The 24,452-nt window shown below is 38.8% G+C and overlaps 2 protein-coding genes across 14 annotated transcripts in view; one reads left to right on the plus strand and one right to left on the minus strand.

Annotated features, from left to right (window-relative positions):
• Positions 1-11,327, minus strand: part of P2ry14 (purinergic receptor P2Y14) — a 54,648-nt gene extending 43,321 nt beyond the window's left edge. For all 3 annotated transcript variants that reach the window (XR_004945281.1, XM_036191140.1, XM_036191142.1), the window contains exon 1: positions 11,182-11,327. The gene's annotated coding sequence lies outside the window, so the exon portion shown is untranslated. The remainder of the gene's footprint in view (positions 1-11,181) is intronic.
• Med12l (mediator complex subunit 12L) overlaps positions 1-24,452 on the plus strand; it is a 340,622-nt gene that overhangs the window by 164,921 nt on the left and 151,249 nt on the right. The gene's annotated exons all lie outside the window — the stretch shown is intronic.

The following is a 24,452-nucleotide window of genomic DNA, read 5'->3' on the forward strand; positions in this document are numbered from 1 at the left end:
GGAGATGCCTGAGGGCCGGCAGGTCGTCAGTCTTACAGTTCCTGGAGGAGAATGTTGGAAAGTTACCCTGGCTGAAGGAAAAGGAGTTCTTTTCCTTCAGTGGGTGCCAGTTAAGAACTGCTGAGAGCCAAGGCCATTGACATTTGTAAGCTGATAGCTTATTGGGGGACAGTTTTCTACCTATTTCCTTACATCCCCAATGTCATCAGTTTCCTCCCTGTTTTTTCCTCAGGTCTTTAGGTTGTAAAGCATATTTTTCTCTTTTAAGGAGGGGTTTTACTCTTTCCATAACAGGAGGCCCCGACCTTATCTGTATCTACTTTCTGCATCAAAGCATGGTTCTGACCCAGTCCCTCACACAGCAAGCAGCATGCTGTCATCACAAACCAGGTTCTGACATAGCGATACTGAAGTGCTCCAGGTGGTTTACCTGGGAAGCAGTCGGCTGTTTTTGTGCCTGTCCTCCCCTCTCAAAGCTGTTCTCAATGCTGTGAGTTACTTCGTTATTGGCATCTTTTTTCAGGGTCATAGGTCTGGTGATAGTTGGACCCCTGTTCTATGGTAATGCCTAGCACAGTGTCAGAGTGAATGCAGGATGGGGGTGGAGCAGTGAGGTATTTAGAGAATACAATGCTTGATGCAGTATTTTTGAGATGGAGTTTGAATCCCCAGAACTGATGTAAAAGACAGCTTTGTGACCCCAGCACTCCTATGGGGAGATTGGAAGTGGAAACATGAGAATGCCTGGAAGTTCAAGGGTCATTTAACCTGGCATATACAGTGAAAAAACAATAAAAAAAAATGCTCATTCTCAAGCAAGTTGGAACATTGAAGTTGTCCTCTGACCTCCACATGCAAGCCTTCTCATGCATTATATTTATACACTCACTGTGTTACCCAATAACATGTTGCATACATCTGCATACACTCTCAAAGTGAAGGAGATGAAAGAAATTGAGTCCTTCATTTGTTTTTCACTGCAGGTATGGAATCTCAAAGCTATTTTTTCAGAAAGCAGAAATTCCATGGACCAATTTCATACCTTTCAACATATTACCTGTTTAAGACAGTGTCTCAGTGTAAACCTTAGCTGGCTTGAAACTTAACACATAGACAAGGCTGCCTCATATTCAGAGATCCTCCTGCTTCTACCTCCTGAGTCTTCACATTAAAGGCTTTTGCCTGCAAACCTTGCGTGTTACCTACTTGTTTTTACTTGTTTGTTTATTTCTGATGTCCTGAAATGCTTTTGAGTCTCCATTCTTAACTTCTTAAGTGCATATTTGTAGGCCCTTCCTATCCATATCTCCTGCCTCTCCTCAGATTAGTGGTGATGGTTTGTAGTATGTATATTCAGGAATCCTTTCTGTGTAGTAGAAAGCATATAGCCAACCTTGAGGGCTTTCTGAACAGTGTCCTGTGGGACAAGGGAATAGTCTCACTAGGAACACTTCTATGCTTAAAAGGACATAGAAGGGGCTGTAGTTTTGTGGAAATAAATGTTTCTCCCGACAGGTGAAAATAAGTTGCAATACCTAAAATTAGAGGTGTATATGACATTTTCTTTCGTTCTGTTTTTTTTTTTTTTTAGACAGGGTTTCTCTGTGTAGTTTTGCGCCTTTCCTGGAACTCACTTTGTAGACCAGGCTGGCCTTGAACTCACAGAGATCCGCCTGGCTCTGCCTCCAGAGTGCTGGGATTAAAGGCGTGCGCCACCACCGCCCAGTGTATATGACATTTTTAGGGGACTAGGGAAAGGCTTGGAACCATCTCTTGTGGCCCTATGAACTGAAGGTGTCAGAAAAGACAAAGAGGCTTTGACTGTTTTGAACTTCATTGCAGGAGTTCCTAAGCCCAAGGCATAGGCTGTCTTAAGCATGCACAGGGCACTTCAGTTTAATTCCAGTTTTTGAGTATTGACAGTCTTCTATGAAGAGGAAAGCAAGAAGGCTGGCGTGTAGCTCCGTGTTAGAGCATGTGTTTAGCATGCACAGAGTTCTGGCTTTGGTTCCCAGCAGCCACTATACTCTCACAGCACACAAAGACAACATGACTTTATCAAAATAAAAATGTGAAAAAGCTGGTATAACAGTTGATCCCTGTCAAAAATTGAATGTACCTTATACCAGACAAGAGAAACTGGGTAATATGTATAACACAAAGCAGATACAAGTATTTTTTTTTCTGAGTAATTGAACAAACTTAAGATCAAGCACAAATTATATAGACTAGAACTATCTTTGTAAAAATACCTACTATTAAATGTAGTTTTTTCCCTTTGTTGCATTTCTGATTTCAACATTAGTGTTACCAGTATGAACTAGGGGGATGCCTTGTTCCACGTTCATTAATTATTTAATATTTAGCAGTGAATGAGCGGATGGCATGAACCAATGAGTGGGAAGGTATTCTGGCAGTAGGAGCAGGGAAACAAAGCCTACTGCAGCCTCTTGAGGAGACTGTCAACACGATTCAGAGTGGATTATAGAGGGAGTTCAGATTTTCTTCATGGCTAATGTTGATGAGTTGTTTTTATCTTGTAAAATCTGAATTTCCTAATTTAATATGTGGGTAGCTCATTCAAGTACATTTCTTGCATGGACACTTTTCTTACACTGTTGAAAAACAAACTATTTTGACTGAAATCATAAAGCACATATATATGTATGTGTGTGTGTATATGTGTGTGTGTGTGTGTGTGTGTGTGTGTGTGTGTGTGTGTGTGTGTATGGCTGAAGACAATAATCCTTCCTGAGAGGTTTTGCTTCCTTTACATGTTGCCCTTTGGCTGTGAAAATGATTGTCCATTGTAGGTAAAGAAAGGCATAGCAATAACTACTGTTAAGGAAATGCTGATAATTGAAATACTTGAGAACAGGAAATTAAATGCCTCTCTCTTTCTTTTAAAGGGATAGGCTCAGGCTCATATGCTACACTCCCATCTTATCTGTCATCCTAAATTCTGAGCAGTTTATTGGTTCTCTTGAAGGAATGCTAGTTTAGAGAATTGGTGAAGACCACAGATTCAAGTACGCACAAGTTCATGGGCTGTTGCTTGACAGAATGTTTCCCATGATAACTTAGCAGCTGCAGCACATGAATCTCAGCTTCAAACTGGGATAAGAAGTAGATCTTGCTAAACAAGGCTCAGTACAGGGAACAGCTGTCAAAACACAACTCTTCAAAACAGTGCTCTTAATCTTTGTACATGTGCTCTGTTAGTCTACTAAACGTGTTCGTTTTTCCAAAACCTAGTGACTCTTACAAGTCTTTAACTTCACAATGAATCTCTAGAAAATAGCTTGAAATGCTCTAATTTAACATGTTTTATGAACAATGACATCTTTATCTGAATATCAGAAATAATTCTCTTTATGTTTTAAGTTGATAATTTTTCAAGAAGAAATATAGGCATACCTAAACCATATAAGAGACCATCGCTGACTCAGGCCACAGAGAAAAGAGAACATATCTTGAAACACATTGTACTCATTGGCAAGTCTTGATCAGAGCTGCTGTTCTCTGTTGTGGAGTCTAATTCATACAGAACGCAGTCCATACCAGTGATGTAGTAATTATTCTAATGGGAGTAGACTGTTGATGTATATGAACTGGAACTTTGGATTCCCAGTCTTAGTGAAAAGCTTACCCTGGGGCTGGGCCAGCCATGGCTCTTATTCTAAATAGATGCTTCTTGGTTGTCACCTTGTTCTGTTTCTTATTTCTATTTTTTAAAAAATCTCACTGTATCTGTGACTAGTCTGGAACTTGCTATATGCAGACCAGGCTGGCCTCAAACTGCTTCCCTCTGTTTCCCAACTGGGATTAAAGGTGTAAAATCATCATGCCTAACTAAAGGGTACATCTGCTGTGTGTGTGTGTGTGTGTGTGTGTGTGTGTGTGTGTGTGTGTGTACATGCATGCATGTGAGTATGCACCTGAAGAGTGTGTCAGATCCCAGGAGTTGGAGTTCCTGGTAGTTGTGAGTCTCCTGACATACATGAGTGCTGGGAACTTGGGTCCTCTGTGAGAGCAGCAAGCCCCTTACCTACTCGGCATTCTCTCCAGCCTGAATCCTGTTTGACTTTATTCCTCTGTGTGTTTTCTGTACAAGTTGTTACTGAAGCTGAGCATAGGCCCTTCCAGAGACATTTTTTTTTTTGGTCAGAAAATAGTTTTCTGACCCACAGAATATTTATAAATCAATTATCAGTGTTTACATAATATTTTTTTTGCAAATGGCTATCAGTAAAATAGCTCACGATATTCTGTACTCTTAACATAAAACCGTTACAGTAACGCTTATAGGGAAAAACAGAATATCTTCCCAACTGTGGATAGTTGATGATTTCTTAGGATGCAAAATACACTAATGATAAAAGAAAAATTATTATTGGACCTTATTAAATTTGCACTTCTGCCTTTCATTAGACACTGCTGACATAGAAGGAAATATTCACACTGTGTGGCGATTTGGATGAGAATGACTCCCTTAGGTGCTTGTGTTTGAATGCTTGATCCCAGTGAGTGGAGCCATTTGGGAGGTGTGGCCTGGCGAGAGGAGGTGTCATTGAGCAGATGACTTTGAGGTTTGAAAAACCCATAGCATTCCCATTCTGTCTGCCTCATGGTTGCATCTCAAGCTGTGAGCTCTTATCTCCTACTCCAGTGCCATACCAACTCACCTGCTGCCATGCTCCCCACCTTGGTGGTCATGGATTCTAACCCTCTGGAACTGTAAGCCCCCAAATGAAACATTTTCTTTTTATAGGGTGCCTTGGTCTGGTGTTTTATCATAGTAATAGAAAAGTACCTAAGACACTCTATCTGTTAAAGAATTTCAAGTATAATAAAGACAAGAACTCAATTAAGAAAATAACCAAAGAACTTGAGGAAACAATTCTTGTTTGACCAAGGAGCATCTGACAAGAGAGACAACATTCTTAAAGGGAAATGGAAAACAAAATAACAGTAAACTAGCTGTCTGTGATAGTATATGCTTGTAATCCCAGCCCTTGCAAGGCAGAGGAAGAAGGCAGTATTCAAGGCCAGTCTTAGCTAAATGATAAGTCTGAGGCAAGCCATCAAACTTAAAAAAAAAAAAAAAAAAAAAAAAAAGGTACATCACCTACCAAAAGGACAACAAACAATAGTTCACACCTCTCAGAATTCTCTTGCCCAAGTTTCCCCATAAAACATTAATATGAAGAATTGACAAGGAAATTGAGAATTGATAACATATCTAGTTATGAGTACAAAATAGTGTATCTACTTTGTGAGTTGTAATCAAGTTAAACACATAACCATATAACCTGATAATTTTACCCCTCTCTACACAAGAGAAATGAAGGTGTATGTTGTCTATAAAAGAATGATTGAAATGGTTGTAAAAAACTTTATTCATGATAGCCCCCAACTGGGAGCAACCCATTGTTCATCAATAGGATAAAAAGGGGAAGCAAATCGTGACATACTAGCAGAAATAAACACCACTCAGGGCCAAATACATATCAATAAATTGGTTAAATCTCAATGTATAATGAAAAATGGAAGAAATTAGGCACACGAGGATAGATACTAGGTTGTAACAGTTATATGCAGTGTGATTGTGGGCTAACTAAGCTGTGATGATAGAAAGTGGAATGTAATGTAGCCTTGTGCTAGGAAAGACCTTAGTTTCCCTTTTGGCAATACCTACACATGCCAGGCAAGGGCTCCACAACTCTCCATCCCTTGTGGAATTTTTATCATAATTTGGGGATTTAGTGATTAAAAGGTGTCTAACTTCTTTGAATTATATATTTACCTTGTTTCTCTTGATATATAGTTTATACCATAATTTAAAGTAGGCACAAAGTCACATCATGGGCTAGATAGTGGCTCATTTGTAAATGCTATAGAAATTAGGAAGATGGTAGAGACGCTGAGGTAATGTACTGCCTAAGCTCTCACAGAAAGGTGGGCTGTACAGAGATGTTGGGTTTTGAATTTGCAAATGTGAACATGTTAGCATGGATTAAAGAGACAGTATTATGAATCAGGTCAAACTGTCCAGTCAAAATAAAACAAGGTGTGTTTGGGGTAATTAAGGACACTAATTGATGTTTTATTTGTTTGCTAAGTGTATACTTCCTATAGATTACATATCAGTCTCTTATTCCTACTTTCTTCTTTCGAGGTAAAGCACTCACAACTTGTTCCTCATTCTGATCTCTTGTTTTAACATCACAGTGTAGAATTAAGTCTTTCCAAATTATACCATGTACTTTTTTCATGAAATGCTTTGTTAGGGAAGGTAATTTGTCTGAATTGTGATAGCTGCATAGAATGAGATATCTTTTATGTGTGAATTTGCATAAGTATATGCTATAGGCTTTTAGTGTTAATAGCTATAATGTTTTAACTTTTAATTTTGTGTCAAGCATGTGATAATTACTACAATGATTCTTCTAAACAGCTATTTTATTCTGCTTTTATAAATGAATAAAACAAGCAATCAGAAGTAATTCAATTTTTATAATCTTGGTTTCTTTGGTTCTTAGAGTCATCAGACTGCTGCTACACTATTTTACCGAGAAGAAAAATGGTGGCATCAGTGTGTGTTGATTGCTCTTGTATGTCATGCCAATCACTGTTCTGAGATATTATGTATTAACTCATTTTCTCTGCTTGTCACCTTAGTGAGGAAAAGGAAGCATGGAGTCATTAAGTAGCTCCATCAAAGTTGTATCAAACTAAGTTGTATAGTCAGGATTTAAAGCTAGGGGGTCTCCTTCCAGAATGCACACTTCTTATGATTGTTCTGTTCCTGTTTCCTGTTTTTGCTATTTGTTTTCCTTTCTTTTGAGATCCTTGTTGCCAGTCTGGTGTAAGGCTTTCCTTATTTCCATCATTGTCTGGGAGATGACACTGTTGAGAATAGAGTTAGTTCTCCTCAGGGACTGAAAATCTAATCTGAGTCTGACTTGTTTTATTCATGTGGCTTCTTGGTTGTTTAAAATTCTCTCTTACTATTTGAAATAGACAAAGAAATCAGACAGGACTGGCAGTATGCTACATGTGTACAAAAGAAAATCAGCACAGGGCTGTGAGTAGTAAAAGGCTTTGCCACAGCACCAAAAGATTGAGCAGTAAATGGCATTGTTGTGTTCCAAGTTCAAATAATGTATTAAAAGGCTAGCAGAGTAGCTCAGTGACTATGGAGCTTGCTACCAAGCCTGTTCCCTTGAGTTCACCCTGGGACCCACATGGTGAACAGAGAACAGACTCACACGTGCGCGCGCGCGCGCGCGCGCACACACACACACACACACACACACACACACACACACACACGAGCGCATGCACGTGCACACATCCAAAGAATATAAAAATGTATTTAAAAATATTTGTTTTTCAGAAATGATTCCTTTCAGCCCTGTGTTTTTGGTTACTTAATCTGTGTTTTTAACCAGTCTGTGTTAGTGGCACCAGTTAAGAGGACCGCTGCTGCATTTAAACTCATCACAGACTGGGTGATAACAGGGACACCTGGCCCTAGGTTTTCTTTTCATGCCAGACCTCATCCTTTCCCTTCCTGTTTTCACTTCTGTAGAGGTGGTGCTTACAGGCATAAAGACAGTTTCAGGAGGCAGGAGAGGAAGGGGACATTGAACACCAAAGCCCAAGTCCCATTTTCTAGGTTTTCATTTGGTTATTAGTAAATGGAGAGCTGTAAGCTCCCAGCAGGGTTAGGTGAGGGAGTTAGGACCAGCCAGGAAATATTCATTGGCTTGTAGAGAGCTTAGAATCTCCTCACAATCTCTCTAAAGTTAGTAAAAAAATACCCTAAGAAATTATGTGCTCTAAGATCATTGGCCTGACTTCAAAAGATTAGTACTAGAATAAGAATAGTGGTTAGATTGAAGGAAAGGCTTTAATGTGACCCATTAGAAGGGGGTCCAGAGGAGAGTGCTTTGTGCAGAGTATCGCTAGCATCTAAAATTGTGGCTGTCATGTGGTAAGAAGTCAGTGTTTATAGACTGAACTTCAATTCAATTCCTTCAATAGTCTTAGAATGAGAGGAGGATTTTGTCCATGTTTTGTAGCAGGATGGAAGTGTCTCTTAGATAAAGCCTTTGTGAGCTCACCTGGGAAAAATCTCATAACCAACATGTGGGGCCTTTCCAATCAGGTATCTCTCCTATTACAAAAGTTGGGCATATTTCCAGAATGTGGTTTTAAGTCACAGCAGAGTTCATTGGCCTTGTGCATCGAGCTTCTTCTGGGCCCATAAGTCTCCTACCTGATCTTTTTCTCTTCTCTTTGATATCTTAACTTCAGCAGCAGAGGTTCTATAATTGAATACAAACCACCAACCTCATCTGTTCTCCTCTCTGAAGGATGAACAGTCAGAACATGACATGTGAGACATTTGATGCTTTTCACAAAGAGCAGATGGCTAAGTTCCATGGAGATTGAAAGGCTAGCAATTTAATTTAGGCTGAGTTAAGTCAGAAGTTTTCAAAGGAAACCGAAATTGATTAGATACTAAAGTAATGGCTTCCACATTAAAAGTGCAGGTGGACTGAGAAGCCTCATGGTAAACTTGGTTTTCCTGTGACTTATTATAGCCAAGTGGTTACTAGAAAAATAAGTAATTTACTTACTAGTGATCCCCATTTCTAGGATGCTATCTGAGCCATAAGGAGGAACCAGAAGATTTAATAAAGGGGATTTTAAAGACCTGGTTGGGGAAATTGTATATTGGCAGGGAAGGACTTTTGTTTTATATGTTGTCCCTTTGTTGCTCAGGATGCTGAGAATTTAAACTAGATTTTACACACTTTATTTATATGTACTTACTTTGTAAAGGTATGTGTGATAGATGATTGGTGTTTTTAAACTGATGTGCCCAGACCCTCATGAGGAAGTACGTTTTTTTTTTTTGTTTGTTTGTTTTTTTTTTTTTTTTTTTACACTCATGGGGACTATGGTTGTAACAGTAGACTTACAGCTAATTTGAAATCCCAGGCAGTATTTTGTCTCTGACTAAAGCTCTCACTTGGACTATAAGGTGTATAACCTGTAGGCAGCCTATTAGTAAGGCATACATGAATGTTAACATCACTTGTGAATAAGCAGACCTCAGATCACCAATTTCAACATTATCAGGAATTTCCTTGCACTTGGATACTAAAACAAAAAGAATTGAAGATCTTGCCGAGGGACACCCAGGGTTAGGTGTTAAAGTACTAGGTGAGTCACTTGTGGGCTAAAGTTTGAAAGATCTTGTTACAGTTAAGTACTAGGTGAGTCACTTATGGGCTAAAGTTTGAAAGACCTTCTCTCTGTTGTTCTGTCTTAACTGTTTTAATCTTCAAAGGTATTGACTGTATTGGAACTTCTGCATTATATTTTCTAATGGTCTCTTGTATAATTAGTTTTTTCTCAAGATGCTAATCTTTATGAAAGCATTAAAAGCAGCAGTGTTCTCCCTCATGTTTACTTTATACTTTCTTCATTATGTTATTAATGACTTCACAGATGTTATCTGAATTGATGCTTTGTGGCTCAACAAATAGAAATCGGGTTTAGGGAGCTTGGTGGATCTGGCACTTAGGATGGTGACTTAGTGCCTTGTTGCCTAGTGTAACTTTGAGCTGTCTCAGAGTGCTTTGTCCTTCATTATCTCGGCTTTGAGAGACGTTTCTCCTTACTAATGTATCCTCCTTGTTGTGCTATTTTCTTTCAAAATCGTCAGTGATGATTTAATGAAAAAAAAAATACACAACTAAGGGAATTGATGAGGATGTGCTGACCAGTGGGTGTCTGGTAGGTTATCAGGCAGAACAGGAAGAAGGGAAACCGCTGCAAGATGGGGCTGATAGAAATCTTTGGGCTGCAGGAACCAGCAGCTGCTCTAGCTTCTTAGTGTGCAGGGGGATTTTGGCTCCTGGTGAGATCACCTCTGTTGCCTTCCATCTAGATACTCTGTCAGCTGCTGCTTCCTCTATGAAGTGCTGCTGCTGTGACAGGCCAGTAAATGGTAGTTAATTTTCTACACTGCCAGCTTCCCCTAATTGGGTCTTTACACTTTGAGTACCTCGCTGTCTCGTTACTTCTTCCTTGGATTTAACAGGCATGACGGCATGTATTTCATTCATATCCATGAGTGTGCGATTGTATCCATGTGCTTGTATGTATTGATAAAATTTTATTTAAGTATAAGATTTTATGTGTTTGTAGAACTTAAAATATTGCTTTGATATTTTTAGTGAATGCCTTGTTTTCTTATTTTTAAATTAATATTTAGATTATTTAGTCTTTAAATTTAGTTTTGATTTTGTATATTTTTAAAAGATAAGTATATAAATTATTTTTCTTTACTCTTATTTTTAAGTAATTTTCTCCATGGAGTTAATTTTCCTCAAAAAACAAACAAACAAAAAACAAACCAAAACGAACGACAACAAAAACCCCACAATAAAAACCAGCATACCTTAGGTGGGTTGCATGAGCTCACTGAATCTACTGACATTGTAGGTCCATGCTCAGTCCTATGTGTGGAATTTAAAATTGTTCAAGTATTTTAAGTAGTTTAGCTAGTTAGTTATAAAGTATAAATTAATATCTCATGAATGCAAATTTTGCTATGCATATGATAGTTTTTTTTTTTTGCTTTTATGCCTTTTTAAAAGCAAATGCACATTTTATTAGGTGTTTTTAGGGTTAACTTTCCCATTGATGACCAAGTTAAAGCTCTGACCTCTGTAAGTGTGTGTTCAGGCAGACACAGTTTTGTTACATGCACATGCATCTGGTTGCAGAAAAGGAGAGACTGTTTGCAGTGAGAGGCTTTGAAAGAAGAAACAGGACAGTGGATTTGCTTTGCAGAAGCCATTTCAGTGCTCTCTCACATGGTTTTGAAATGCCCTGGATGGACACTTTTTAAACAGTTCCTTTTGAATTAGCAGACATGTTAAACACAATTGGGAATCCCAAATAATCATCAGTTATACTACTTAAGGTTTGGATCTCCAAGCTATCATTGACAAATATTTAACATTCTAATCAATTACAACTTTAAAACAGAAACTGACTTTACTACTAAAACATCAATGAAGATCGCCCAGTGTCTTCCCACTCAAGACCCACCCTTCCATTCGTACCCCCAGGTTATTTCATGGAGAATTTCCTTACCTGCTTCTGGCTCCTGCACTGACAGTCAGATCACACTCATTTTGATATATGTCTCAAAGTAGGTTCCGGAGGATGCTTTAACAGAGTTCTTCCTCATCTTCAAGAAAAGAAGAAAATCAGGAACTTGTCAGATGCCACGAGCTAATGGGTTGGCTGTGACCGAATCAGGGCAGTTAGAACTCAGTGAAGGCTAGAAAGTGGAAGCATGGGAAAGGTGGAGATGTTTTGATCTGTGTGGGAGTGAGTGTCAGGCTGGCTTCTGCTGGTTCCCTTCCATGAGTAATCTGAACAGCAGCCTGGCCAAATCTCCCTGCCCTCCCCTCTACCACTTTTTTCCTCTTGTTACTTTTTCCTGTGCTTCCTTATCAATAGGTGAATAAACATACTATCAATAACCCACGGAGATATTCCTTTTTAAATTTCACCACTCACAGTTAAACAGCAGTAAGAGACGAAGAGCAAGACATGGTTCCTTCTGACACACTCAGGAGGAGATTGTAGAGGACAGCAGGTTCAGGAGTGGGGTGGTATTGGAAATTTAGTTAGTATTTGCATAATGATTTTGACCCTGCTTGGCCATATCTGTTACATAAGGAATGTTGGTGGTCTTTTCCCCCACATATTTCCCACATTTAACCATTACTGATAAGTAGCTCATGAGTAGGACTACAAATGAACTCATCACATAATAATATTTTGAAAAGTCTGTGTTACTTATGCTACTATTTATATTTTTAGTTCATTCCAGCTTCTGTAGTAATAACTTTTAAAGTTCTATACCCCTCCACTAACCAGAGTACAGCAGCCTTTTGTATCCTTGACTCCCTTGGCTTGGTATCAAACACCCACCACTGCTGAAGTCATCTGGAGACGTACATTTATAGGAAGTCGTTTATATAAAGTGATATATTTGCACATAACTGACATGCATCCTTACAGAAATACCTTAAATCAGCTCTAGAGTTTTTATAATACTTAATTATAAAAGTTATATAATTAACTTAGCATTATTTAGGGAATAATGATAACAAAAAGTCTATGCGTGGTCATTACAGATACTGTTACTTTTCCCGGTATTATTGATCTGTAATTGATTAAACTTGATGTAGAACAGATGGATGTGGATGGAGGGCTGAATGTGCTCAGAAGCTGACTACAGAAATTTCAGCAGAATGTAGAAATGACTCAAAGGTGCCATTGTTCTGAAAAGCTCTTTATGAGGCTCTTAACATTTCTTTACTTTTTTCATTGACTCCCCTCCTCTCCCTCCCTGCTGAGTGAAGGTGGGTTTGCAAGGGAGCATGGGAAAGAAATCCGAACAGCGGAAGGAACTTAAAGAGAGGAACAACCAAAGGCTCCTGCATTTCAAATGTGTTCCGGAAGGTTCCATTGTCTGATTGTGGTCTAATAGCTTAAGTCTGCAATTCATTTCATCTTAAAATCTTAACCTATGTGTTTGCAGTGACGCTAACTGTGCACCAAATACTATTCTGGATTCTCCATGTTCTTACTAAGCAGTAGGCAGTGTTTTGGACATTGGGGATGGCAGAGCAATGAGAGCACACACATATTTTTCCCCTCGGGAGGTATAGATATTTATTTTGTGTCTTACATGCAAACCTAATCACTGTTCATCTTCTGGCATGGGCTTTCTAAACCAGAGCTAGTTGAGGGAAGCTTCCCGCTTGGCTTTGACAGAGACCCATTTCTTCTCCAGACCTCCCCACAACCAAAATAGTTCTGGCTGCTGCTTTGACTCAGGGCTGAGAATACCCATAAGCAGAGAGAACTCTCTTATATTCAGCTGCAGTGCAGTCTCTTGGGTAAATAGACTCATGGATGCAAAGACGAAAGCAGTCTTCTCTAGAGGCCAGTTCCTACCAGGACTCCCCTATATGTAAACATTCTATGATTAAGTGGGTGATTGACATTAACTGTCTCTCTGTGGCAGCTCTCCAGAGTCCCCTGATCTGCTGCATGAGGCACTGCTTACCCTGAAACACAGCCTAATTAATGCACTATGTACAGAAAAATATCAACTGTGAGCAGCCAGTTTCTAACCTGTTGTACAGTTTTAAGGGGGGCGGGTAGTATGGCAAGGATGGTAGGAAGTGCAGTGCTCAGCTCTCAGAAGGAAAGGATGCGAAGCTTGGATATAGGCACAGACATGCAAACACTTAGGAGCACTTCCTTCCTTTTTGGGACCTTTCACAGTCAATATTGAAAACAATCCCAGGATGGTAGAAGATACATGTTCTTGGGAAAGAATTTATACGTTCTCTGTCTCCTGTTCTTAAGACCATGGGTTTCAAGACAGGCTATCTTTTTTGGAGTACTTGCTGTGAGAGTCTTTCTGATAAGAAGACAAGAGCTAGTCTTGTGACTTTTCTTTCTTTGCTCGAGGAACTATCAGGGAGAAATGCTTGAACCTGCTGCCTTGTCATGCTGGGTCTCTGGATGATCCAGTTTATTTTTCTGCTTACTAACTTGTGGGCTCCCATGCAGTTCTCCTGAGCTCTTCTAAGGCCATGGTTAATATGTGTAACTGGCAATTATAATTTTCCAGAGAGCATAACAGATTTGTTATAACTTATATATGAAGTGACTCCAGCAGGCTCCTGTGTTAAACTTCTTGTGTTATAAGCTGATGATTTTAAAAAACATTTTTTATATACTTTAAAAATTGAAATACAATTACATAACTTTTCCTCTTCTCTTTCTTCCCTCCAGCCCCTTCATCCAACTTCTTTAGACCTTCCTACTCTCAAATTGATAACCTCTTCTTCAATTACACACATAAATATATAACTATAATCTGTTGCTGTATGTAGGGTTTCAGGGATGATCACTTTGGATTGGACAACCAATATTGGGCAACAACCCCTGGATAGGCTAATTCTCACCCTCTCCCAATAGTCATCCATTGCCTTAAGATCCTTGTCGAGGGTTGTGATCCTATGAGATTTTTCCTCCTTAAGAGTTAACATGTCTATTGTATCCTTACATATCTCTGGGGACTTGGACCAGATTTGGGATGGTGAAGGAATGAAGAAAAGACAGACAAACAGAAAAGTTGGGATCAGGTAGACTTAGCTTCTGCTAGAGAAACCACAGCACCCCAGAAATCAGAGTGTTTATTATATACAGCTTAACAGAGAAGTGGGATTTTTTTGCATACAGCTGGACAAAGAGGCAATTATTGTATACAGATAAAGAAAGAGGCAGGGTTTATTGTGTATTGTTGAATCATGGAGGCATGTTTAGCTAATTGTAGTAGGAACAGTCTCTTTGGGGGACAGGCTTCAGGCCATAAATATCCATGGAAAGAAAACTATGATGGATATTTTCTGCACATGCTATCAACATTGCACTTGGTCCCCTGAGGATGGCTTTGCCAGATCGCTAAGGCTGTGGCTATGGGGACCTTGACATAGCCATGCCAACATGCACAGCATACATTAACTCAAGATTTTACTTGCTCAGGACTTTCTCTATTCCTTTTTCCTTGTACATGTCTGTTGACATTGCCACTGTTCAGATCTTGTTTATGCATCCATTTCTGGAAGGACTAGTTCACAGACTTCTTGGTGTCCTGGATCTTGCAATCTTTCTGCTCCTTCTACATGAGTTGTCATGTAGGTATATCCATTGGAGACGGGCTTCCCATGACTTGGTGATCTCTGCATTGTGTTCTAGCTGTGCTTTTCTGTGATGGTCTCCATGTACAGTACAGAGGGGTTTCTCTGATGAGGGTTAAGAGCTATACTTATCTGTGGATATAAGGCAAAGATTTAGAATGTCATCAGGGATTTTACTGGTCTAGTAAATAGGTGATAGTAGGTTTTCTTGTAAAATTTGTGACCTCACTAGCCTTGGGAAATTGGCTAGGTTTCTGGTAGCAGGCAGAGTTACCCATCTGTTGAGTGGCACTCACATGTTGGCAGTAACCAACAGCTGTCTAACTGATATAAAACCCACTCCTCAGCTGATGGTCTTTTGTGAAGTGATTGGATCTTAAAGCCTCTGACCCAATTAAGGGCGTTGTTGGGAGGCGGTAGTCAGTAGGAGATAGGGAAGAAATAGGTCACTAGGTATGCTGTGATGTCATGTCAGAGTTTGTTCTTCTAGGGGCCTTAGGCTTCATATAAATTGATAGTCCTTTATGTGAAATACGTGGGACCAAATGTGTTTCTTCAGGTTTAAGAATTTATCAGATGGAAAGAACTCCCACATTCATGGATTGGCAGAGTGAATACTGTAACAATGAGTATGCTGTAGATTAAAATGCAACTTCCATCAAAACTCCAGTGGCCTTTTGTCTAGAAAAAGGCTTCTTCATATTTTTAAGGAAGCACAAAAGACCAAACCGAGCTACAGCAATCCTAAGTAGAAATAGTAATGCACAGACTTCGCAGTACTTGATCACAAGCTGTAGTCCAGGGCCATAGTGCTGAAATCAGCCTGGCTCTGGTGGGAGAGAGGACCTGAAAATAGACCAACAGCCACAGCCACCTAGTCTTTGGCACAGATTTCAGAAACATGCACCAGAAAGAAGACAACATCCTCAAATGTTGCTTGGAAAACTGAATGCTCACATGAAAATGTATCTACATTCCTCGCTTGCACAAAAATTAATTCAAAGTGAATCAAAGACTTCTAGTAAGATCTGGAACTCTGAAACTGAAGAAAATACAGCTAAAAATTCTTCATGATCCAGTTATGGGCAAGTGTCTACTGAAAAAGAAGTCAATAGTACAGGACGTAATCTTAAGAATTGACAAATGGAATTGTACATAATTAAAAAAATCTTCTGCATAATTAATAATCTTCTGCAATATAAAAGAAACCTAGCAGCAAGAGTGAAGAGAGCCCACAGAGGGTAAGAAAATATTCTCTGCCAACTATACATGTGATAGGTGAGTGATACCTAGATGCTGTAAGGACCATCAAAAATTAACTATCACGAAATACAAATCATTCCTTTTTTTTTGAGCTGAGGATCGAACCCAGGGTCTTGTGCTTGCTAGGCGAGTGCTTTACCACTGAGCTAAATCCCCAATCTGAAACACAAATCATAATATAGAGTAGGCTAATGAAATTAGTAGTCATTTTCAAGAGGAAGAAATACAAAGAGCTGAGAAATGTTTGAAGAAATGTTCACTATCTATAGCCTTCAGGGAAATGCAAGTTGACTGTACCTTGAAATTCCATCTAACCCCAGTCAGAATGAATGTCATCAAGAGGACAGATGACAAGGGCTGGTGTCATTTGTGTCAGGGAAAGAACATTGATTCACTGCTGCTGGGAGTGTAAACTGGGGCAGCTACTGTGGAAGTCAGCATGGAGGTTCTTTAGAAAACTAAAATAGAATACAAGATTTTGGCCTATTTATATAGGCATTTGTCATATGACTTTTCCTGGGAAGATATGATTGAATTATTTATTTGACCCAGATAAGCACTAATGACAGTCTAGGAGGATGAGTCACCCCGAGTCTAGCTAAATGGACAGTGAGTTTATTGGGGTTACTTAAAAGACTAAGGGTTGAGGGTTATGGAGAGGAGCCTGAGTGACACACAGGCAGCTGTATCCATGTACAACCACCCACCTTGAAAACTGTCCCTGGAGCTTAGCTGCAGCTCAGCAGGTCGGGCGGGGGGCGGGGGGAGTCTTCTCTTCCCAGTTAGTTACTGCTTCTAAAACACTGGGGAAGGGCCTTTGTGGGCTTTCCCCCATTCATTTTGGCAAGTTTATTGTTATTGTCCTTGTTCAGCTCATGTTCAGGCAGTCATGTTGATGAGACTTTATGGGTGTAGCTTCTGACAATCCTGGGAGACACAGTGTAGAGCACACTCCATGATTTTCTGACTCTTCAAATCTTTCTGTCCCCCTCATCCAAAATGTTCCCTGAGCCTTAAGTGGGGGAGTGTTTTTATAGATGTATCCATTGGGACTAGGTTCCCATTATAGACAGTCACCCATTAGGATCTTTCCCACGTGATTTCAGACCATCACATCTTGAAATGGGACATTTTAAATTGTGTTTGCTTTCCTTTTTTGGTCCCTGGCATATGCCAAGCAATGTGGAATAGGTAACCACATTTGATACTGAGTCCTTGTTCCACATACATGTCTCACTTTGGGGGTAAGAAATTAATTAAGATGGTGATGTACTCATGGCAAGTGCACCAAGTCTGAATAGTTGCTCAGTCTTTGTTCTCCTATTCCATCGAGCAGTCTACCTAGCAGTGAGCCTGCAAAGTCATTTAATAACTGAATAGAGCAGTCTCCCTAGCAGTGACCCCGCAAAGTCATTTAATCGCTGAAATTTTTCTACTGTGTTATCTCACAAGAAGTCAAATCCAACTGAAAATAAAGAATAATTTGCAGATTGCAGAGTCCAAATAAGTAAATGTTTTAGAAAGATAACAAGTTCCTGTTTTCATTTTTCTTAGTTTTGTCCTAAAAAGATAAAGACTGATATGCCATAAAACTCAGGGCACAAAGCCATGGTATACTTTTTTGTACAGTGATTGGAAAGTAAACAGTTATTTTTCCTAACTCAAGCCCTGTACACACACACACACACACACACACACACACACACACACACAGAGAGAGAGAGAGAGAGAGAGAGAGAGAGAGAGAGAGAGAGAGAGAGAGAGAAAAGATGAGAACAAGTGACTCCCGACTCCTTGTACCCTTTGCCATCTCCCCCCCCCCCCATTCAGCTTCTGGAGGAATGCTACAGTAGTGTGGGAATGACTATTTCTCAGTCCACAAGGAGCTTGCCATTTTAAACTCCCAAATCCAACCCCAATTATTGTGAATGAAAATCTTGAGGCGTATGGGGGCCGAGGGCATGATGGCATGTCATTTTTCCTAACATGACTCCAGGTAGCTGAAACAAAGAGGAGCTCATCGCGCACGACCTCACAGTGGGTCATAGTCTCTAAGATTTCGAACTAGGATTGGAGGAAGGAAGTAATTCTCTGCTGACTCCTGTAAGAAGCCTAGAGATTCTGCTCTTTGGAAACAGTTCTTCAGATACTTTATGAAGGGACAGCTGCTGTGCAAGGGAAGACAAATAACAGACCCCCAGACCCCCCAAACCCCCCAGACCCTTCCACCTTCTCCATCCAGGGCACATGTGTAAGGTGAAGTCCAAGTGTGTGGTGCCTTCTTGTGTGCATAATCCTGTTTAACGCTCTTTGACACAAAGGTTTCTTCTGCTAGAGTGTAACCCGGTACAATGTCATCATTTCAGTCTCACTGCAGCAGCCAGAGATTGGCCTCTGTGTTGTGCACAGAAGGATACTGTCTGCTGATAGCCACTCTCCAGACCCAGGACTTCCCAGTGGCCCAAGCTGCCCAGAGGACTTTCAGGATACCGCTTATTATATCCTGTTGAAATAAGGCTTTGCAAGGAAAGTAAGTTGATGGCAACACTCATTAATGATGGTACCCAACACTGGAGAATTCCCTCAGAGGGGCTTAAGAAAGAAGCAAGCATGGCTTTCCTGGGCCGCTTCCTGCTGTGTTCTACTTCATTGGTTTTGGCCCATCGCTGCATGTGTTCCTGGAGTCACATGACATTTCACTATGACTGAGTTATTTCTGGAAACTTGTGGTGTGTATGTCGCCAGCATGTTAGTAAGTAACTGTAGCAATGGTCATGTTAGTAATGACCGAAGAGCTGTCCCCGTGTTTCCTTCTTACCACCATCACTTCATGCTTTAATCCATTCTCCCTTTTCCTTCTTGTTCTTACATGTACATAAATATGTAAATGCAAACTGCTGGGTCCATTCAGTATTACTCAGGCTTGTCTTTTAAGGGCTTATCACTCGGAGGCTCATCCCAGGAGAAGACTAATTAAGACTAATTACTCCTCTCTCAGCACTCACTAATTGCCTGGAGTTCTTCATCTGGGAGTAGGGCTTTGTGTGAGATTTCCCCTTTTCCCATTGGCCTGTCAACTGGTGTTGTCATTAAAGTTTAGATAACCATACTGCTGTTATTTTATAGGTGTGGCTTTCCCATCCTATATGGAAGATACAACATGAAACAGACATCCAGGTCCCCCGGCTCTTACAGTCTTTGTCTTCCCACATATGCCATGTTTACAGAGCCCCGGGTGTTGGCGCTGTGTTTATCAGCTGGGGTTGGATACCCTACAGTCAGTTGTTGCCTGCATTTTGGACAGTTGTGCATTTCTGTCATGGTCTCCATTTGCTGCAGATGAAGCTGCTGCTGCTTCTTCCTCCCCTTTTTCCTTCCTTCTCAAAAAGAGAGTTTATTTGGAAGCATTTTGAGTGGCCAGAGCCCTGGAACATATACACTTAGGTTACCCATATTCCTGTTTCAATGTGGAGGCAGTCTCACTAAGTTTTTATAGTTTTACAGAACAGAGAATGTCATAAATCAAGGCATGTCTAAAATACATTGGTAGGTACATGAGAGAGGTAGGGACATGGAGATGGGGGAAGCTTTTCTATAGGCTTGAGAGGCTATCTGATGGCACCCTTAGCTTATAGATTGGTAGAAGCTAATTGCCTGCTAAGTCAGTGGATTCTAAAAGAGTTTTATCTGTTGTCACATGATGTTAGTTCCAACACAGGGTGGCAATGAATGGCTGTTCCAGAGGGCCAGAGAACCCAACCACATTCCAGCCTCACCACAGTATGAAATTCTGGTCAGCTACTTTGTCTCAGCAGACACAGATCCCTTTCAGGACTTTATTTCATAGCCAGACACTGCCATTTTTTTTTCTCCCTTGGGAGTTTTTATTCAGTTCCCCAGTTTATTTATTAGGTATTATAAGGTCCCTTGTAGCTAGGCAGCTCAGTCCTAGGATCTGATGTAGAGGAGGCTGAGTAGTGGGCAGGACAGCAGTCTTCAGGAGAGAGGAATAGCAGGTAAAGCCATTATAAAAGAAACTCCTGGATCATAGCAAAGCTATCAGCCACTATGACCCAAACCTAAACAATTTTTGCACCTTCTATGTCTGATATAACATTTATATGTGACATAGATTACCTAAAATTAAGTAAATCAAGAACAGTTTGGCCAGATAGAGTAAAGATTACAGAGGAACTGAATCTCTAAAATAACCAAAATTTATATATTTTTAATGAGATTGAAATGTTAAAATTTTAAACAAGATTGACCAAATAGTTCCCCCTGTATTTATAGTAATTTGTATTCTGTGTGCTATCTTACCTATATTTAAATGGTTAGAATTGGGACTTTTTTTTTCCTTCGAGACAGGGTTTTCTCTGTGTAGTTTTGGTGCATGTCCTGGAGCTTGCTCTGTAGATCAGGCTGGTCTCAAACTCACAGAGATCTGCCTGGCTCTGCCTCCTGAGTGTTGGGATTAAAGGTGTGTGCCACCATTGCCTGGCTAGAAGTGGGACTTTTAAAGGAGTTACTGTAGTATTGTCTCATTTTTATTATTAAAATAAAATATTGTTTCATTAATTTTTTTACTCCTGGATAATTTTACTATAGAACATCTTGGATATAAATTAGATTAAGAAACATCAGTATTTTAAGGTATAAAATATCATTATTTTTTATTAGATATTGATGACTTTTGTATAATTTGGATAAAAAGAATTAACCCAATCTTTGGTGATCTCTAGCTAAAGTAAATAAAATTGAAATTTAATTTAAAAATCAGACATTTTGTTTTATCCAAATTGTACAAGAATGTGAATATATTCAAATATTCATAAAGACAATGGAGACAATTAGAATTTTCAAACATTAGTTTGAAATCTGTTATAACCAAAAGGTACAAGCAAAGAAAGGACTTTGTATTTTCATTTGTAACTCCTTTAAAAACAAGACTAATATTACTTTAGCATTTAGAATTTACCAGATGGAATTTAAAATATAATTACTAAAATATTTAATAAACATAAAATATGAGAGACATTTAGGTACTCAGGGTACTTGGTTATTAGTGGTGTTGAAGGTGAATACATACTCAGGGCACTTGATTATCAGTGGTGTTGAAGGTGTATATATCCAGCATTTTTGAAGTCCACATGAATGTGATCTCAGATGATGAAGAAAATTCTATGCCTCCTAAGAGTGAGTTAGAAGTACCTGGACATAATCCTGATCTTTAAATCAGAATAGAGTCCTTGATGTGATGTCCTTTTATCATAAGAAGCTTCCTGATGAGTTATGAGAGCTACAATACAAGAATAAGTATTTAGAATATCATGTTTTTCTTCTAGCAGTTGGAGCATCTCAGATTTCACATTGAAGTGTTTGATCTATTTGGGGCCAGGGTGATAGGTACAGGTCTAATTTCATTTTTCTACATGTGTAATCACCGCACTATTTGTTGAGGATACTTTCTTTTCTGCAGTGTGTGCTTTTGGCATCTTTGTCAATATCAGATGACTATAGTTACTTACATTAATGTTTGGATCTTCTATCTTGTCCCATTGGTCTACACTGTAGACTCTACACTATGCTAATATCATAGGGCTTTTATTACTTATCTCTGCAATATGTTTTGAAATATGGAGTGGTAATCTCTTCAACGTCATTGATTTGTTCGGCATTGCTTTGGCCATCAAGGATCTTCTGTGGTTTCAGAGGATTTTAGCTTTTATTTATTTATTTATTTATTTATTTATTTTCTCTGAAGAGTGTTGTTGGACTTTCATTATGTCTATAAATGATCATTTTAGAATGATAATTTTCACAGTATTAATTTTTCCATGCCATGAGCATGAGAAGTCTTTTCATTTTCTATTATCTTCCTCCGTCTCTTTCTTCAGAGATTTAAAGTTGTCGTTGTAGAGGTCTTTCACGTACTCGGTTAGGTTTGTTTTTAGGTACTTTGATTTCTTGAGCGGCTACTGTGAATAATGATCTCTTTATCAGTGTGTTATTCATATATAGAAAGGCAACTGAATTTTGTAAACTGATTTTGTATCCTGCCACTTTGCGGAGATTGTTGGTAATTTTCACTTTTCTGGTGTAATTTGGGGGATTTTCTGTGAATAATAGCATAATATCTGCAAATAAGGATAATGATGACATCTTTTTTATGTTTGCACCTTGTAATTTCTTTTTTCTTCCTTATTGCTTTAGTTCGTGCTTCAGGCACTATATTGAAAAGGAGTGGGGAATAGTGGACAGCCTATCTTACTTCTCATTTTAATAGGATTCCTTCAAGGTTTTCTCCACTTAGGATGGTGTTGGCTGTGGGTTTGGGGCGGTGTGTGTGTGTATGTGTATACATGTGTATATCTCCTTTTTTATATTGAGATATGTTCTCTCCAATCCTATTCCTTCAAGAACTTTTATGTTAAAGGCACTGGATTTTGTTAGAGGCCTTTGCTATATCTAATATATGATTGTGTGATTTTTTTTTTTGTCTTTAAGTGTTATTTATATGATTTTTTACATCTGTTGGTTTACATATGTTGAACTATGTATTTCTTGCATTTTTGGTATAAAGTCAACTTCTTTGTGGTGGATTATCTTTTTGATAATGTGCCTATAATTTTTAAGTATCTTATTGAGGATTATTGCATCAGTGCTCGTAGGAATATTTGCCTTTGGTTTTAGGGTTTTGTTGTTGTTGTATCTTTCCCTGGATTTGGTATCAGAGTAACATTGGTTTTTATAAAATCAGTGTGGAAGTGTTCTTCTGTTTCCTTAAAAACAATGTTTTGTAATAATTTTTGATGAAGGCACATAGAGCTATAAGTTTCCCTCTTGGTCTGCTTTTAATGTGTCCTAGAGGTTTTGTGATCATGTGTGGCCATTTTCACTTAGTTGCATAAATGCAAATTTTCTTTTTTTTCTTTGACCCATCCATCATTCTATAATATTTAAACATCTGTGAGTTTGTATATGGACTCGTGCTTTGATTGCTATTGGTATTTTGATCAGATAGAATACACTGAGTTATTTCTGTATTTTTGAATTTCCCCAGATTTGCTTTGCAATTAGGATGTGGTTTATTGTAGAAAACACATCCATGTGTTGCTGAGGTGTGAGGTATGGGTGTGGGTGTGTTTGTGTGTAGTCCTTAGTATTTGGATGGAGTATTCTGTATATTTTATTTGATGTATAATGTCATTCAATTATGTCATTTCTCTGCTTAATTTTTGTCTAGAAGACATATCTATTGTAGAAAGTGGGGTACTGAAATCATCTGTTACTGTGTTGGAGTTAATCTATATCTTTAATTCAAGTAATATATTTTTTATGAAATTGAATATGCTAGAGTTTGTTGTATATATGTTTAGGATTGTAATGGCCCCTTGGTCAATTATTCCCTTGATAAAAATAAAGTATCTTTTTTATTTCTTTGGATTAGTTTTGAAATCTGTTTAAACAGATAACAGGACAACTATATCTATTTACTTCTTCTTGGTCCCTTTCGATTGGAATACTTTTTTCCATCCTTTTGCTTTAAGGTGGTGCTTATATTTAAAGTGAAGATAAGTTTCTTGTAGACAGTAGACGGATGGATTTTGTTCTTAGCTTGAGGCCATTAATATGTACTTTTGTAAGATGTGTGTTGATTGTAGTCATTTTCTTCTTTTCCTTCTTTTTTTTTTTTTCTCTTTGTGTTCTTAGTTCCATTTTCTGTTCCAGTAATTATATCATCATTGGCTTTCTTTCTGTAGTCTTTTGACAATGTTTATCCCTCTCTTCAGTCAGAAGAATTCCTTTCAGGATATTCTCTGGAGGGCTCATTTGGTGGCATAGATTCCTGTCTATTTATAACAGAGAACATTTGCTTTCTTCAACTAAGGCAGAAAGTTTTTCTGAGTACGGTTGTCTACATTGACATCCATGGTTTTTAGAACTTGAAGTACATTGCTTCAGGCTATTCTAGCTTTTAAAGTTTCCTTTGAGAAGTCAGTTATTATTCTGATGATTTTTCCCTTCATTTATGACTGTGTTTTTTTTTTTCTTTTTCAGCTTTCAGAACTTCTTTGTTATGTATCTATGGTGTTTTAATTATAAGAGGCCGTGGTGATCCCCTTCCCTAGTTCTAATTGGTGTTCTGTGTGCTGCTTACATCTGTACGGGTTTGCCTTTATTTAATTTTGGAGTGTTCCTCTGCGATCTTGTTGACTATCTGGTCTATACCACTGACTTTGGATTCTTCTTCATTGATGTCTATAGTTTGATATTGGGTCTTTTCATGGTATACCATATTATGTATTTAAAAAAATTCTTCATATTCTTGGCAGGTGTCATCTAATTCTATATTATCTTCAATTTCTG

This window comes from Onychomys torridus, chromosome 6 (assembly GCF_903995425.1).
Source record: "Onychomys torridus chromosome 6, mOncTor1.1, whole genome shotgun sequence".
Classification (NCBI taxonomy): Eukaryota; Metazoa; Chordata; class Mammalia; order Rodentia; family Cricetidae; genus Onychomys; species Onychomys torridus.